Genomic DNA, 16,413 nt, shown 5'->3' with positions numbered 1-16,413 from the left:
GTCTTACCAGCTGGAAGCTGCTGAGGTCACTTGGAGTTGGAAATTGGCCAGGTGTTATCAGTCAGGAGGGCCGGTTAGTAAGAATCCAGGGCAGATCTGTCTAGAAGTCGTAGGCACACCACTCTGATGAGAAGCAGCTGTCATGGTGTGTAGCTTGGTTAGACCACAGAATGAAATATGCTGCACAACTAGAGGTGACTGTATCAGTCTCCATAAAGACATGTGATACTGATGCGTTGGAAGATGCATAGTAAGAATCTTTACAAAAATTCTACTCAGTCTAAAAAAAAAGAAATTAGGCAGGGACCATCTGCTTTAGAGGAAAGGGTCTAGGAGCCCCCCTCGGTGCTCACGCACACTCCCAGCACCATCACATACCCCCCAAGTCGGTGAGGGGCAGAGAGCCCACGCATGCTCAAACAAGTCAACAGTAAAAATCTTGAAATGGTGAAAATGCTCACACATCCACATATCAACATTTCAACATTTTTCTTTCATTCATAATAACTCTTGTGCCCATGGTACTGACATATGAGAAAAAAGACTGGTGGCAGAGATCAAATTATTGTGATAGTGTTGTCTTTGAAGAGGGGGCGACGAACTCGTTAGTTTATAGCTTCCATTCTCAACATGGTACTTTAGGAAGAGCACATACACTAGTTAAGGCAATGGGCTTGGGTACAAATTCCAACTGTACCTTCAATAAGCTGTGCTGCATTGTCTCTGTAAGCCTTGGCTTTTTGTGTATAAAACAGGTTTAATACCTACTTCTTAAAGTTGCTGTGAAGATTACACAAGATGCTACACATGAAGTGCTTACTAGTGTCTGACCCATGGTTCATATATAATAAAATGTCAGCTCCTAATATTGTATTTATTGTCGTTAATAATTATTACCACCCGTTCATCAAAAAATAAATTTGAGGGCCGCCCAGGTGGCTCAGTTGGTTAAGCGACTGCCTCCAGCTCAGGTCATGATCCTGGAGTCCCGGGATCGAGTCCCACATCGGGCTCCCTGCTCAGTGGGGAGTCTGCTTCTTCCTGCCCCCTCTCATGTGCTCTCTCTCATTCTCTCTCTCTCAAATAAATAAATAAAATCTTTAAAAAAACCTTTTTGAAGCTATAGTTAAGACAACCAAGCCATTTCCCCGGGGGCAGGGGGGTCACACTGCATCAGGGAAGAGCAGTACAGTTGTCACAAAAGAAGGGCACTTTAGGCTGCTATGTCACGTCTACTTTTATATAAATATATCTTCATTAGGTTTCTCTCACACTACACTTCTTTTCATTACTTACATAACCTACGTATTAGATTTCTGATTTCTGTTCTTTGCATGTGTTTCGGAAATGTCACAGACAACTGAAATGGATATTAAAAGTAGGTCTTAAATTTGTATAATTACTTTTTAAAAAATCTAAAACATAAATTTAAAATAACGAAAAATATTACTTTGGGAGAAAATCTCGCTTAGCAACAGTTCCCATGAAAAGAATTAGGAGTATTCATGTTCAGTAACTCAGCATATCTCTCAATTCACATTGTGACAAGCACAATCCCTGGCACAGAGGACGCTCACAGTAAGTAGGCCATGCCAGGGTGGGAAGGTTGCCAAAAAGATTAGTATAATCTCAGGCTGTGTTTTAAAGCATATAGCCCAAGTTGAGGTCACATATCACTGCACTCGATGCCTTCAGACATCTGGATTTGGGCGTATCATGTGCACATGTGGACACGCGCCTTACAGGGGACTATAAACAGAACGCAGAGCAATGTGACACCAAAGCCCCCATAGGAAAGGGTGATTTGTGACAGAGCACACATCCTAGGATGGAGGGGTCAAGTTCAGGATGTAAAACCACGTATCAGAGATGCTCAAGAAAGGATTCCAGTCTCTAAGGCACCTATCAACCCTACAGGACATTAATCAAGAACTAGCAGAATTTGAAATCATTTGGCCTTTTAGTAAAATAAAAGGAGAAGTAAAAATCATTTCCCAGGCCACGTTAACCATGGGGAAGGGGGTGGGACTGGGATACTGTGATTTATAGTAAGAAATACAAATCTGATCTTAGTCCCTGTTTTTGGCACAGAGCTCCTAAAACTCTTGGAATTTCCCAAGTGATAAGAGAGCCATAAAGATGTCTATGGTTATTCACAACAAGCCCCTTTCAACCGCACCTGGGTTTAAGTTAATGAGGTGACTTTTGGAAACCACTAAAAATGGGGGCTGATTTGCCAGGGGTAGACAAGTGTGTGATTAAGGGGGTGGAGCTTTCAGCCCGACCTCTCGATCTTTGGGGAAAGGAGAGGGGTTGGAGATTGACTTAATCGCCAGTGATTTAATCAAACATGTCTACACAATGAAGCCTCCAAAAAACCCAAAAGGACAGGGTTTGGAGAGCTTCCAGGTTGGTGAACACAAGGAGGTGCTGGGAAAGTGGCACCCCCAGAGAACATGGGCGCTCCCTCCACCCCTTCCCACATACCTTGCCCTTAGCATCTCTTCCATCTGGCTGTTCCTGGGTTATATCCTTTAAAAACAAATTAGTAATCTAATAAGTAAAATGTTTCTCTGAGTTTTGTGAGCTGTTCTAGCAAATTAATGGAATCTAGGAGGGGTCACAGCCAGTCAGAAAACCTGGACTTGCGACTGGCCTCTGATGCAGGAGTTCATGTGGGACTGAGCCCTTACCTTGTGGGAGCTGATGCTGACTCCAGGAAGACGGTCAGAATTACATTAAATTTTAGGATTATCCAGCTGGTGTCACAGAACTGCTTGGTTGGCCAAAAGTATGGGTGTTATGTGTAGATAAGGAAAATAGAAGAGATTTTTCCTCTATAAGGACAAACAAAATAGCAAACAAACAAACAAACAAACCAGAGCTGTCTCTAGCCGGTGGGGGCAGGGTGCCTGCACACCATCTTACTCTCTTTCACCCAAATATTCTCTTCCTCATCCTTGCCACTCCCAACATCCTGGGATTTATACACAACAGAAAAAGACTGCTGTTAAGGCCACAGTCTCCCACACCCTCTCTTTTAGAGGTAAAATAGATTAGGCCCAATTTGAATTCTGTTTGTTTACACTCTGGGCCCTATAAAGACACAGTCCTAGGAGATTTCTCCGTGGCAGTAAGACACCCCCCCCAGGAAAGACAACTAAATGAGGTCAGGATGCAGGTGTACAGAATCTTGAAATCACACAATTCACCATCAGAAGGGGGTTTCAGGGATCATTTTAATTCCTGATTTCACAGAGAAACGGAGGCCCAGAGAGGTTAAGTGGGTCACACAACTATGTAATGGGAAGAACTGCCTACATTCACCTTGTTGTCATTTGTTTCTAAAGCCAACAGTGAGAGTTTTAGTATCCATTCTCAAATGTACTTTTAATAATCATGATATTATAAAGTAATAATATTAAACTATACTGGACATGTACAACCGTTTTTTACCACGAAAGTAAGAGTCATTACTGACCCACTATTTATAAAACATTTTGATTTTTACCTAAAAAAAAAAAAGGAATTCGGAAGTACAGATAAGTACAAGAAAGTAAAAATTCTATCTAATGCTATCACTCATAAGTAGCCACCATTAACATTTTGGTGTATATCAAAACATACTGTCTGCTCCTTGAGTATAAAAAAAAGATCATCTTCTTCATATTATTTTATGACCTACTTTTTTTTCACTTAAAAATATATCATAAGCATTTCTCTAGGACATGAAATGCTCTTCTCAAAAATCCTTTGTAATAGCTACACAGTATTTCATTATAAGGATGTGCCATTATTATTTAACCATGTGTTATTCTGGGACTGGTTCATCATGATATTTTTTTTTTAAAGATTTTATTTATTTATTTGAGAGAGAGAGAGAATGAGAGATAGAAAGCACGAGAGGGAAGAGGGTCAGAGGGAGAAGCAGACTCCCTGCTGAGCAGGGAGCCCGATGCGGGACTTGATCCCGGGACTCCAGGATCATGACCTGAGCCGAAGGCAGTCGCTTAACCAACTGAGCCACCCAGGCGTCCCCATCATGATATTTTAATATTGTTATCTTTCTAAATTTTAATTGTGTCAGCAAAGGACTGACCAATTCCTTCTAGTCACTTGAAAATTTGATAAGCATGCTTTTTATCACCTTCACCCAAGTTCTTGACAAAATCCTTGAGATAACAACCATTAGACAGTTCCCACCTGGCTGACACTTATTCATTCATCAACATTCTTTAGGATCACCAATTAGGAAATCGAATTATGAGAGAGCCACCTAATCATCACAAACATTTGGTATCTCATTTATTCAGTATATGTGTGCTCACTTCTGTCTATAAACAGCACTGATAGAGAAGCTATAAAAATGTCTGCAAAGTGTTAGGAATACTTACATAAGTTAGAACTTTTATAACTCTTGTTTACAAAAATGCACCTAGATTTGACATCCTAAAAGTTACAATGTTTTCCACTTTTTTAAAATCTAAGAGACTTTATGCTATTCCTTATGTTCCACAAATATATGAACCCATACGATAACTGACTTTCTCTGCTTGACTTATTTCACTTAGGAGAAGGAAGGGGAAAATAAAGACAGGGGAAATCGGAGGGGGAGATGAACCATGAGAGACTATGGACTCTGAGAAACAAACTGAGGGTTCTAGAGGGGAGGGGGGTGGGAAGATGGGTTAGCCTGGTGATGGGTATTAAGGAGGGCACATACTGCATGGAGCACTGGGTGTTATAGGCATACAGTGAATCATGGAACACTACATCAAAAACTAATGATATAATGTATGGTGACTAACAACATAATAAAGTAAAATAAATAAAATAAAATCTAAGAGACTTTAAAACTTTTCACAAGTTTCTTTTTAATAACAAAAAAAAAATCCCTGTAATACCAAAAACATGTTTTGGAAATGTATCTGGATTATAAAAATTAATCAAGTTACTGGAGATTAAAAAAAAAAAATCTCGCAATTCAAGATTTAGCTATTGGGCAACTATCATTGCTAAGCAATGAGTTTCTGAAAATGGGATGTTTATAATGAAAGTATGAATTCAGGTCACAGTAGCACTGTCCTATAACAAGAGAAGCAGCTTGAGTTTTGAAGAAAGGGCAATAGGCTGTGCCTGACTTCTTCGAACAAACAAGTAAACTCATGGAGTTACAAGCAAAGAGGAACCAAGAGCTGAAAGCCTCACGAGAAGAGTCGGAAGAGGAGGACAAAGGATATTTTTGGTGCATATCTTTTTAAAAGGCGGTATTTAATGCTGAAAATATCATGAAAAGTGCATCAGATGTTCTCATTTTAAGTGAGAAGAGACAAAGTATGGCAAGATTAAAAAGTGATTTGGCAAAGTGCCATTGGTACTGATTCCCATCACTATTTTATTATGTACTTGCCCTGCTTAAGGACAAACCATCCTTGGAAACTGTGCTTATGAAGTCAGTCCAGAAATCTAAGAAAAATAAATTCCAACATGAACTGGTGATGATATTACCTGCTAGAGGGTGGCATTTTGAAAGGATACATCATGAGAAGTAGCCTTTGTGTTGGCTGAGGGGAACCCAGTTTAGAAAATGAGCACCAGGGCTGAAAGCGGATCCCATTCTCCACGTGTCTGTCCCGGAGTGACTGCAGTCTGCATCTAAGGGGGCAAAACTGGGGGTGCTAAGATGCAAAATGTCTGTCATGTCCCTCCCCAAACGTAGGAGCTCATTATATGGGAGCATCTTTTCCCCCACTAGACTTGCTGTTCTGTTTCACATTTCTCAGTGACTAACAATGAGAATTTGCTCAGTCACCACCTGCAGTTGTTTCTCTCGAACTTGTATCAACATGTCTGAGCATTGTGTTTAGAAAGTGCCAAGAAATAAAGAAACGGAAGTCCAAGAACTGACCTTGAATATAGGACTCTCCTAGTAGACTCAGTGTTTGGGAGATAGACAATTTTTTAAAAAGCAGTGATTCAAAATAAGATATAATGTACTAAATATATAGCAAACAGTGCTAGCTAAAATTTACAGATACCCAGATTCTCCCTCCCTTTGGAAAGAACAGTGAGAATCAAAACAAATTAAAACAAAAGCACAGGGACCACCAATCCGCCCAGCCCATTCCAGGGCATGTGACCATCCAAACAACCATCTTGCCGTTCATCCAGCACCAACTTTGTTGTGAACCCAAGCCCTCTGCCCTTGCTGGGCCGTCTGCCCAGAACTCTTGCTGCATCTCCACATGCTCTCTCCCTTCCTTTTCCTTAGAGATGCCTTCCCCGATCATCCTATCAGCAATAGTGATTCCCTCTCACTGTCTTAGCTTCTTCCCCACTTTTTTTTAAATTTTTTAAATTTAAATTCAATTAATTAACATATAATGTATTATTAGTTTCAGAGGTAGAGGTGATTCATCAGTCTTATATAATGCCCAGAGCTCATTACATCACTTGCGATGTGTTTGTTTACTTCTATATTATTTGTCTCCCAGCCAATTTGTAAATTCCTTGAATGCCGGTACCTCTGTCTGTTCATCCCTATAACCCCAGTACCTACTACAGTTCCTAGTATATAGCAAGTGTTCGATAAACATGTGCCAAATGAATAAATCCAAGAGGAGGCCTCAGGTCATGGACCTATAAATAAACCACATCCATTCCTCAATCATCCTTAAGGCAAAAATAAGGCCTCCTCCTGGTCAGTGTTTTTAAAGGATGTAAGAGAGAAGAAAGATTTGCTGCCACACATATGCTCTCAGTCCTGATCAACTTATAAAAATACATGTGAACACAGCTGGGTTTGTTATTACCCTGGTTCATTTCCAGCCATGGACTCCCATCATAAATACTCTTTTCACCATCCTAAAGGGTCTCCATACCTGTGGCCATAGCTAAGAGTTTTGTCTGCTCACCTGTGAATTGGGCTACACACGTAGAAGGACTTGCCTGGTGCCAGCCAGTCTGGGCTCCACATCAGGTACTGAGTACCAAGTCTGAGCTTCCTGAGGGATGCAGCCCTACCCTCAACCCTCTGGACTTTGACCCAACTCCAAATCCTGCTGGAAATGGAAATTTCTAAAGGCTCCCAGCATCTTAAAGGGACGTTGAGAGACACAAAGAACACCCTTCTGACGCTTTTTTATATGTAGAAATAAAATCTCCAAGTCTTATATGCTTCTCTCTTTTCTTCCACACGAAAAAATAACTTAACTGTACAAATGCATATGACCTGGGCACGCTGTCCTGAAGAAGCCTGCCACTCAAGTAAACTATATAGTGTTTTTATTAAATGAAATGTTCTTTTGTTTAATAAGTCCTTTCATCCTTATACCCCCAGCACCTCGCCCAGTGTCTGGCATAAAATTCAATGAAAGTGAATAAGGCAACCAGTGCCGATCGGCTCTCCAGGCCCAGAAGTGCTCTTCACATCTAGCAAGACAAAAAGGAGGAAGATTAACAAAAAAGATACAGAATCTAAACCGTTTAGCAATATGTAAGTTTAAATTAATTTCTGCCTTATTATAAAATATAGCAAAAGAATTATATTTAAATGACAAACATATAATAAAGATTCACACTGCTGTGGGAAATTAATCTTCAGTGAATGCACTGGGAACAACAAGGGAATATTAAGTTCAAACTACAAGGGGTATCCAAGAATTGGACGCTTGTTTTCTTGTTGTTGTTTGACAAATGAACTAGGAAAGCATATATCCACATGAGTTTAACCCATTAATTCCAATACTGTTGCAATCATTCAAAACCCTTTGGAATGGCTCTTCTGGAAATGTCCTCAGAACCCATGGGCAAACATGATACCCACATATGGACCTGCTGACGGTGGGTTGAGGTGTGCAGAGGCAGGAAAAATTAATCTGGGCACTAAGTTGTGTAAACGAGGTGAGTCTATGCCTAACAATTGCTTGTTGCCATAAAGCCGTACCTGCATAAACTCATGTATTTTCCCAACAACCCTCTTAAGTATATACTATTGTTACTTATAATATATATACTTATATATACTATATAGTTATTCTCATGTAATAGATGAGGAAAGTAAGGCACAGAGAGATTAAGTTACTCACCCAATGCCACAAAGGCTGCTATGGCAGAGCCAGGATTTGAACCCAGCTAGTCTGAATCACAGACCACATGTGCTTAAGCACACTGCAGTTCTATATATCTCTATTGCAAAATACATACAGTGTCTTAAGAAGGTTGCTACTTAGAGTATCACTGATTTGGATAACAAAGTTTGAGACACCTCTGGGAAAAGGGCCATGAATGCGGATATATATGTTATGGTTGGAGAGTGGGTGAAAAGAGCTCTTTCCTCCACAGGGATCCAGTAAGTTCTTGGAATGAGACCCCTTAAGAGGAGGTCATGAATCTAGCCACCATCTCCATTGGTGGGCTTTACATCCTAGTCTTATGAGAGTTAACAGGACCAATCTTACGGATAGATAAGACACACTAAACAGCCAAAACAATCTGGAGAAAGAAGAACAAAGCTAGAGGCATTATGCACCCTGATTTCAAACTATATTATAAAGCTTTAGTAATTAATACAGTATGGTATTGGCATAAAAACAGACACATAGATCAATGGGACAGAACAGGGAGTCTAGAAATAAACTGAAGCATGAACAATTAATATACAACATTAATACAATGAAGGAGCCAAGAATATACAATGGGGGAAAAGACAATTTCTATAATAAACAGTGTTGAGAAAACCGGACATCCACTTGCAAAAAAATGAAGCTGGACCACTATCTTACACCATGAACAAAAATTAATTCAAAATGGATTCAAGACTTGAATGTAAGACCTAAAACCATAAAATTATAAGAAAACATGGGCAGGAAGCTCCTTGACATAGGTCTTGGTGATGATTTTTTGAACCTGACACCAAAAGTTAAAGCAACAAAAGCGAAAATAAACAAGTGGAACTACATCAAACTAAAACGTTTCTGTACAGCAAAGGAAACCATCAACAAAATGAAAAGGTAACCTACTGAATGGTAAAAAGTATTTGCAAATCATGTATCTGCTGAGGGGCTAATATCCAAAATATATAAAGAACTCATACAACTCAATAGCAAAAGAATGAACAATCCTCTTTAAAAAATGGGCCCAAGATCTGAATAAACATTTTTCCAAAGACTTACAGATGGCCAACACACACATAAAAAGGATGCTCTACATGATCAATCACCAGAGAAACACAAATAAAAGCCCCAATGAGGTATCACCTCACACCTGTTAGAATAGCTATTATCAAAAAGACAAAAATAACAACCGTTGGTGAGGATGTGAAGAAAAGGATCCCTTATGCATTGTTGGTGGGAATGTAAATTGGTGTAGTCACTACGGAAAACAGTACGAAGGTCCCTCAAAAAATTAAAAATAGAACTACCACTATGACCCAGCAATTCCATGCCTGGGTATTTATGCAAAGAAAATAAAAACACTAATTTGTGAAGATCCCCCGCATCATGTTTATAGCAGCATTGTTTAAACAGGCTAGATATGGAAACAACCTAAGTGTTCCCTGAGGGATGAATGGATACAGAAATTGTAAAACATACATACATACACAGGAATATTAGTCATAAAAAATGAATGAAACCTGCCATTTGTGACAACACAAATGGACCTCAAGGGCATCAGGCTAAGTGAAGTAAGTCAAAGACATACTATATGATCTCTCTTATATGTGGAATCTTAAAACAAAAACAAACCAAAAACCCTACTCAGTTCATAGATGTAGAGAAGAGACTGGTGGTTGTCAGAAGGCAGGAGTGAAATGGGTGAATTCTTGATTTTTTGTAAAAAAGATATATTTTTTGTGGGGCGCCTGAGTGGTTCAGTCGGTTAAGCCTCTGCTCTTGGCTCAGGTCGTGATCCCAGGGTCCCAGGATTGAGCCCCAAGTCAGGCTCCCTGCTCAGCGGGGAGTCTGCTTCTCCCTCTCTCTACTGCTCGTTCTCTCTCAAATAAATAAATAAATAAATAATCTTTTTTTTTTTTTTTTAAAGATTTATTTTTTGGGAGAGAGAGTTCGCGCTTAACCAACTGAGCCACCCAGGTGCCCCTGATGGTATGGGGTTTTTTTAGGTTAAATAAAAAGAAGGAAAAAAATCAACTAGTTCAACTTCTTCATTTTTACAACAAATAAATTGTTCAGAGATGTTAACTGACTTTCTAAATATTTTTATATATTGTGGGGGGGAGAAATGGGGGAGAATTAAAATAAATGCTGTCTACATGGATTATATTATTTCTCACTAAGGGCTTCTGGTGAAGAGAAACAGGAGAAAGAAGTTGTCCCCCTTGGGCTCTGCTAATTTGGCCCTATGGAGACTTGCACTTCTACCACTTCTAGATGGGTGCAGTCTACCCTTGACATTACTGACTCATATTTTCCTTCTCTTTTTTACTCTCTTCTTTCCTTCTATAAGCATTCCTTTCACTGTTTATCTATCTTCGTCTTTTCTTAAATTCCCTTTATTTCAGAGTCTAAAATGTTGCACCGATGGAGAGAATTTACCAAGATTAGGTTCAAGTTCAGGTTCATGCTTGAAGAGTTAGAGACGGTTTCTGGTACAGCAACAACTCCACCCTGTGCCACATTCTCCCACCATCATTTTTATGCCTGGAAACACAATAATGTTCTTCATAACAAAGCTTTTCAACCACCAAGTTCATTATCCTCTTTGTAGCTAATTGATCTATACATGTATTTAAATCTTCCAAGTATTATGAGAAAAAAAATATCATGAGAAGCTTGATGATACACACATCAGTATTTTTTTAGCTATAAGCAACAGGACCAAACTCTTGCTAACTAAAGCATAAAAGCAAGGAAGCAAAGTGAGTAAATGTATTCTAAGGCTGTTGAGCAGCATGCTAAATAACCAGGCCTAGGAAAGCCAGGAAGTTGAACATTGAGGTGATACATATTGTGGGAATTCCTGTGTTGACTATGTTAGGAGCTGCCATCAGATGAGTCCAGCCTATCTTCCTCCTTGTCCTGTGTGTCTCTGTTCACAGTTGAAGCTTCTAGAAGAGAGAACCTGATCATTTTGGCTTAGCTTGTCTCTGGAGTCCTTTGACTGAAAGCTCACTATAATCAAGTAGGGTGCCAGGACAGCTCCCACAAAGGCATGGATGCTGGGAAGGAAACAGAAACAAAAGAAGTCTCCACATTATAATTACTGGCTATACAACACGCACACATGCCTTTTTTTTAATTATTATGTTATGTTAGTCACCATACATTACATCATTAGTTTGTGATGTAGTGTTCCATGATTCATTGTTTGCGTACAACACCCGGTGCTCCATGCAGAACGTGAGAGACTATGGACTCTGAGAAGCACACGTGCCTTTCTTTCCACAAACACCATATGAAATTATTTCAAATATAATGCAAATACTAAAAAAGAAAAAAACACTAAACAAAAAATGACTCCCCTCTCACCCCACACTGCCTGAACTTCATACCCCATGTTGTCACGTTACTAAATTCCCACTAATGACAATTAGCACAAAATCTTCTATTAAAATACAGTCACCCCTGCAAGGACCTTTCAAACTCAAACTAGAATCTAATGAGGGCTAAGAGGAGTGGGGAGGTGAGGAGGGCCGGAGCAAAGGAGCAGAGCTGGCCCAGTTCCTCTCTCCAGATGTGAATGGGCTGATGTATTGTTTCCAGCAAGCGTGGCCACGTGGAAACTCTCCTTATCTATTCAGAACCAAGGAGTGGACTTCGGGGGTCCCCAGAACTCAGATCCAGGTAATGTCGGACTTTTGCCAAGAGAACCTGAGTAACCCTCCAAGGAAGCAGACAACAAGGGTGGGGGTTGAATGGCGAGACCCAGAAACAAGACACGCACCTGGAGGAGTTTGCAGAGGCAACCCTCTGTTAACTTTAAGGTCCAGCCAAGGGTAGCTTAGGCTGGCAGAAACACCCAGGGCACCCATACCAAATTCCTTCTCCTGTTCCAGACTGCAGTCTGCCGAAAGAGCTCCCAGATTTCCAGTTGGATGTTGGGGAGTATCAGTCTACTTCTGGACTCTTTAGTTATTCCCAGAATCTGTCTAAAGTCTAGATCATGTCCTTCCTCTCACTCTGAACCACAGACGGGCTTCACTTCCATTCCACAATCACTCCTGTTCCCCTGTCAGTCCTCCTCTGTGTCCAGGAGGAAAGGAAGAGGACGCGACCCGGCCCCAAAGTGCTCACCTGGGCACGAGGACCCCGCAGCTTGGCCTCGCTGCCTCCCCTCACTCTTCCACGCGGCCGTCCCAATGAGCTGGGGTCCATTTTCCCACTACACTGTCTCTTCTAATCTAACACATATTTTTCTGGCAGTTTGCTCCCTGTGTCCTCCTTGACCCACCTCTCCCTTTACCCCTTTCTCCCTTCTGCAAACGTCTTCACACAAAGTCATTCATACTCCCTGTCTCTGCCTCCCCACCGCCCATTCATGTATCTACCCCTGAGCCCTCAGGCCACATCTTGACACCCTCCCCTGAATGGCCTCCTCGCGTTGTCCTTAAATACTGAAATTCCACACAGTCCTACTTGGAGCCTCTCTTCTCGAGCTAGATACTGTCTCTCCATAACTGTGTTCCTTCCCTCTCTCGGCCACATTACCCCCCAGAATAATGATGAAAAATAGCCCCAGAAACTTCCATGTAAAGACGCTAAAATACAATGAAGTTGTGTGTGACCCAAGATAAAAGAACAACAACCTCTAATCCTGAAGCTCTTGAAGGCCTCTGTACCTATGGAGTAGTCAGCCCTTTTTCAGAAAGGACCAGTGACGGACTCTACCTCTTAAATGTTAGTGGGCTCTGGGTTTGGTCTGGAAGCAAAAGAAAAGAGGAAGCACATAATAATGTGCAGTGACAGAATTGAAGTCTCTGGACCGGCTTTACTGCCTCTAGGAAATAAAATGTGGGATCCTTAGGAGATACGTGTGAGAATGCATAGGTGGACACCAGTCACCAAGAGAAAACTGGAGTCTCAGGGAGAACACAGGGAATACAGCTTCAGCTCACACTGGCCCAGAGACCTCAAAGGGAAGTATCCTCTGGGGCTTCATCCACCATGGACTAGGCAGCAAGGCTATATACAGGGTTGTGTCCTACGGCCTGCTCCATGAGGGAAGAGGGTAAATCCCAGGGCAAAACATGCCTTAGGAAGTGGGGGAAACAGAGATTTACAGGGAAGGGCTCCATGAAGGAGGAAGGGGCTCTCTTTCTGAAGAGGTAAGAGACAGGGCAGACCCGTGGGCAGGAAAGAAAGGGCAGGAGTCGGCTGCCCCATGAGAGACTTATCTGTGAAGAATGTGACTTAGGCTTTTCTCTCAAATTCTGTAAATTGTCTTATTTGATTTTAAAAGTTTTTCCCCTATCCTGAGTTCCTAGTGGCCATCTGCAGTCTTCTGTTAGCACTACTGCAGGGTTCAGAGAGCAATGGAGAGCTGGCCTCACCCCCTGCAGGAACAGCAACATTTCTGAGAGCAGACACAGGGGTGGGTGGCTCAGAGTGGAGTGGGACAAATAGGGAGGTGCTGGGGGCAGAGAAGCAGTGAGAAAGGAGGGCTGTGAAATGGGCTCCTTTCCCCAAAAGCAGGGGACACGGGTATCTGCAGTGCATACAGTACCATAATCTACAACTGCTGATCCCCAAATCTCCACATCCAGCCTCTGAATCATCTCTCACTTCACATCCCTTCTTTACCTATCCACTGCCACTGTCTGGGGCCCACTTACCCATCCTCCCTGTCTCCACCACAATGTAAACTCTAGCTCTGGCTGGATAGAACCACCACCCAGGCTCTTCTTGCTCATCTCTGGGTTGTTGCTCTTGCTGCCAAGTCTTCCTGGGACTCCTTCCTACTCCATCTACCCCTCATCTGGCCAAGTCCTACTTCTGATCTCGGTCTCTAAGTCATTTCTTATTGAAAACTCTTCCCTGGTGCCCATGACATACTGCAGGTGACACTACTATGCAGGCCATGGGAATGGGTCTCAGTGATGATAATGGTTCACCCCCTTGTCCAGGTCGTCTCTCAAGCTTTATGCTCCCTGGGGGCTCAGCTCCTACCGTGCTCAGAACATACTGGAAATTCAACAAATACTGCAGATGGAAAGGATGAATTTGGTTTTTACTTAGTGGAGCAGTCTCATCAGCAGAGGTTTATAGAGCAATCATTTTTAGGTGCAGTGATTATTTAACATGGATGAAACAAAGTGATGCCACCTAATTCTTCAATATACAATTCCTCTCTCAGCTGAGAGACTCTAATATTTTGATAACTTCATTTGGCAAGCATTTCTTTTTAAGGAAGAAACACAAAGTCTACCAAGAAGAAAAGGAAAGGAGAGGAGAGGGAGAGGAGGATGGGAAAGGGAAAGAGGAAAGGGGAGAAGGGTGAGGGGAGAGGGGAGGGAAGGGGAGGGAAGGGGAGGGAAGGAAAGATGTGACTATCAATCACAACTTGGTTTTGGTCATTCTATTCATCTTCCCAAAACACCAAGTTGAGCGAATCCCACAAGGCTGTCTGTGGTTGCACGGCCACCTGAACCCTACAGTCAGAGAAAAAGCACATAATGGCTTTTAAAACAATTCAATCTTCAGCAAGAAAATAACATTCCATCAGCTAACTAATGCTACTTACTGTTTGCAGGTTATTCTACTTCTTGGTAAAAACTACATTTATGATGTACATATCTTCACTTTTCCTTTTTTTGTCTTAACCAATGAAACCCTCTTTCCACTCTCCGAGCGCTGACAGGTGTTCATAAATTTCTCAGCCATACGTCTGACTTTGAGCAACAAGGAAAAGGTTCTTTATGCTCAAAAGAGAGTGTGCGCCTTTGAGATAAACAGACAAAAAAAGCTGGTGAGCACTGCCCAGACCATCGGGGGCGGGGGGGGGGAGGTGAAGGGGAATAAAAAAAACATTCCCCCGGCTAAGCATTGTCTATGACCAAGCACAACTTCCTTCTGCCAGGCCTCCTTTGCCTCCGCCCTCCCGGGGACAGAGCTGCCACAGCAGCTCTGATAAAGTCACTGCCCAGCTGGAAACCTTCAAAGGCTCTTCACTCACCACCAGATAAACTCCAAACCCTCACTCTAACTGCCCACCCTATTCCTCACACTCCTGGTCATGAACCGCTGCTTCCACCTTAATCTCCCTCTTCCACTGCCTGGACTCTCCCTCCCTGGGCTCTGAGCTCAGCTCGTTTTCCCTGAGCTAGCCCATGAGCCTGCCTACTGTGAACTCCCAGGGAGGCTCATCAGCGTTCCTCCGCACTCAGAACCTCCTACTCCACATTGTAGCTACCCTGTTCATATGTGGTATCACCACATAGGAAAGTGGGCATTTAAACATTTTCCATCTTATAGATGAAGATGGTTTCAGAGAAATAAAACATTTGTGAAGGTGCATAGTTGCCAGGAGAAGAACCAGCCAGACCCAACGCTTGCATGTCCACCATCTCTGTGTGTCCTGGTGTGCCCTCACGACTCCAGGAGACCATCTTCTGGAGAGAACAAGACATCAGCACTGACGAGTGCCAGGACAGGGAGGAGAGGGAGAAGGTGTGACCCCAAGGTGGACAGAGGGCTCCAGCGGGGCACTGAGGGACCCCAAGGGAAGGAACAAACAATAACAAGGATGGATTTTCCCCATACTGGTTTTTACTTGAGTTAGTCTAATATCTTAAGCCAATACATGAATATTCAACATTAGAAGACAGTTTGGGCCTAACAACTGCTCCACCCCAAACACAGGAAAGTTGCTCAAAACTGGATAAAGAAACAACAGAGACACAGACTGTACTGTCACTTCACACATCACAAACCCACAGAAGGGCAGGACAGGGACAAAATTAACTGCCAAATCCATCCATAATCCACTCACCCCATTTTGGCCTAAAGGTCCCAGCACCTCAACCATCTAAACAGTGTTTGCACTATTCACATGCAACCACATGGCTAAGTTTCAGTTGTTTTTGCCCCCCCTGCTCATGTCCACCCTCTGTGAATATGCCACAGACACATGAAATAAAGACTACAGGCAGGCACAGAGGAGGCCTGGGTCCAGCAGCAAAAGCGTCATCCCAGACAACCTGTCTCTGAGGCCAGACCTGTCTCCACATCAAGGCCTGGGCAGACTCCAAGGGACTTCCCAACACAACTCCAAGGGCTTCCAGCATGGTAAGGAGGCCATGGAGGGAAACAGGCAGCCTGCTCCAGCACTGTCACCTAGATTCTCTCTTTAGCTACCAGTCGTATGGGTTGAGGTCACGACTATTATTTTACAGGGAAAAAAGTTGGGGTCCAGATTAAGTAACTTGCCCAGATCTCACCCCTAACAAATGGTAGGACT

At 42.3% G+C, this 16,413-nt stretch overlaps 1 protein-coding gene across 4 annotated transcripts in view; it reads right to left on the bottom strand.

Annotated features, from left to right (window-relative positions):
- The window catches only part of LDLRAD4 (low density lipoprotein receptor class A domain containing 4), a 439,821-nt gene that overhangs the window by 251,826 nt on the left and 171,582 nt on the right, over positions 1 to 16,413 (bottom strand). The window contains exon 1 of one of the 4 annotated variants that reach the window (XM_028089368.2): positions 14,698 to 14,862. The exons of 2 other annotated variants lie outside the window; for them this stretch is intronic. The gene's annotated coding sequence lies outside the window, so the exon portion shown is untranslated. Of the gene's footprint in view, positions 1 to 2,487; positions 2,533 to 14,697; positions 14,863 to 16,413 lie in introns of those variants that run through there. One more of the 4 variants, XM_088019477.1, reaches the window with a different exon arrangement.

This window comes from Eumetopias jubatus, unplaced genomic scaffold, assembly GCF_037043125.1.
Source record: "Eumetopias jubatus isolate StellerSeaLion01/CBP00866 unplaced genomic scaffold, mEumJub1_p1.0 scaffold_16, whole genome shotgun sequence".
NCBI lineage: Eukaryota > Metazoa > Chordata > Mammalia > Carnivora > Otariidae > Eumetopias > Eumetopias jubatus.
Note: the sequence above shows the minus strand (reverse complement) of the source record. Positions and strands in the feature narration are given on the sequence as shown.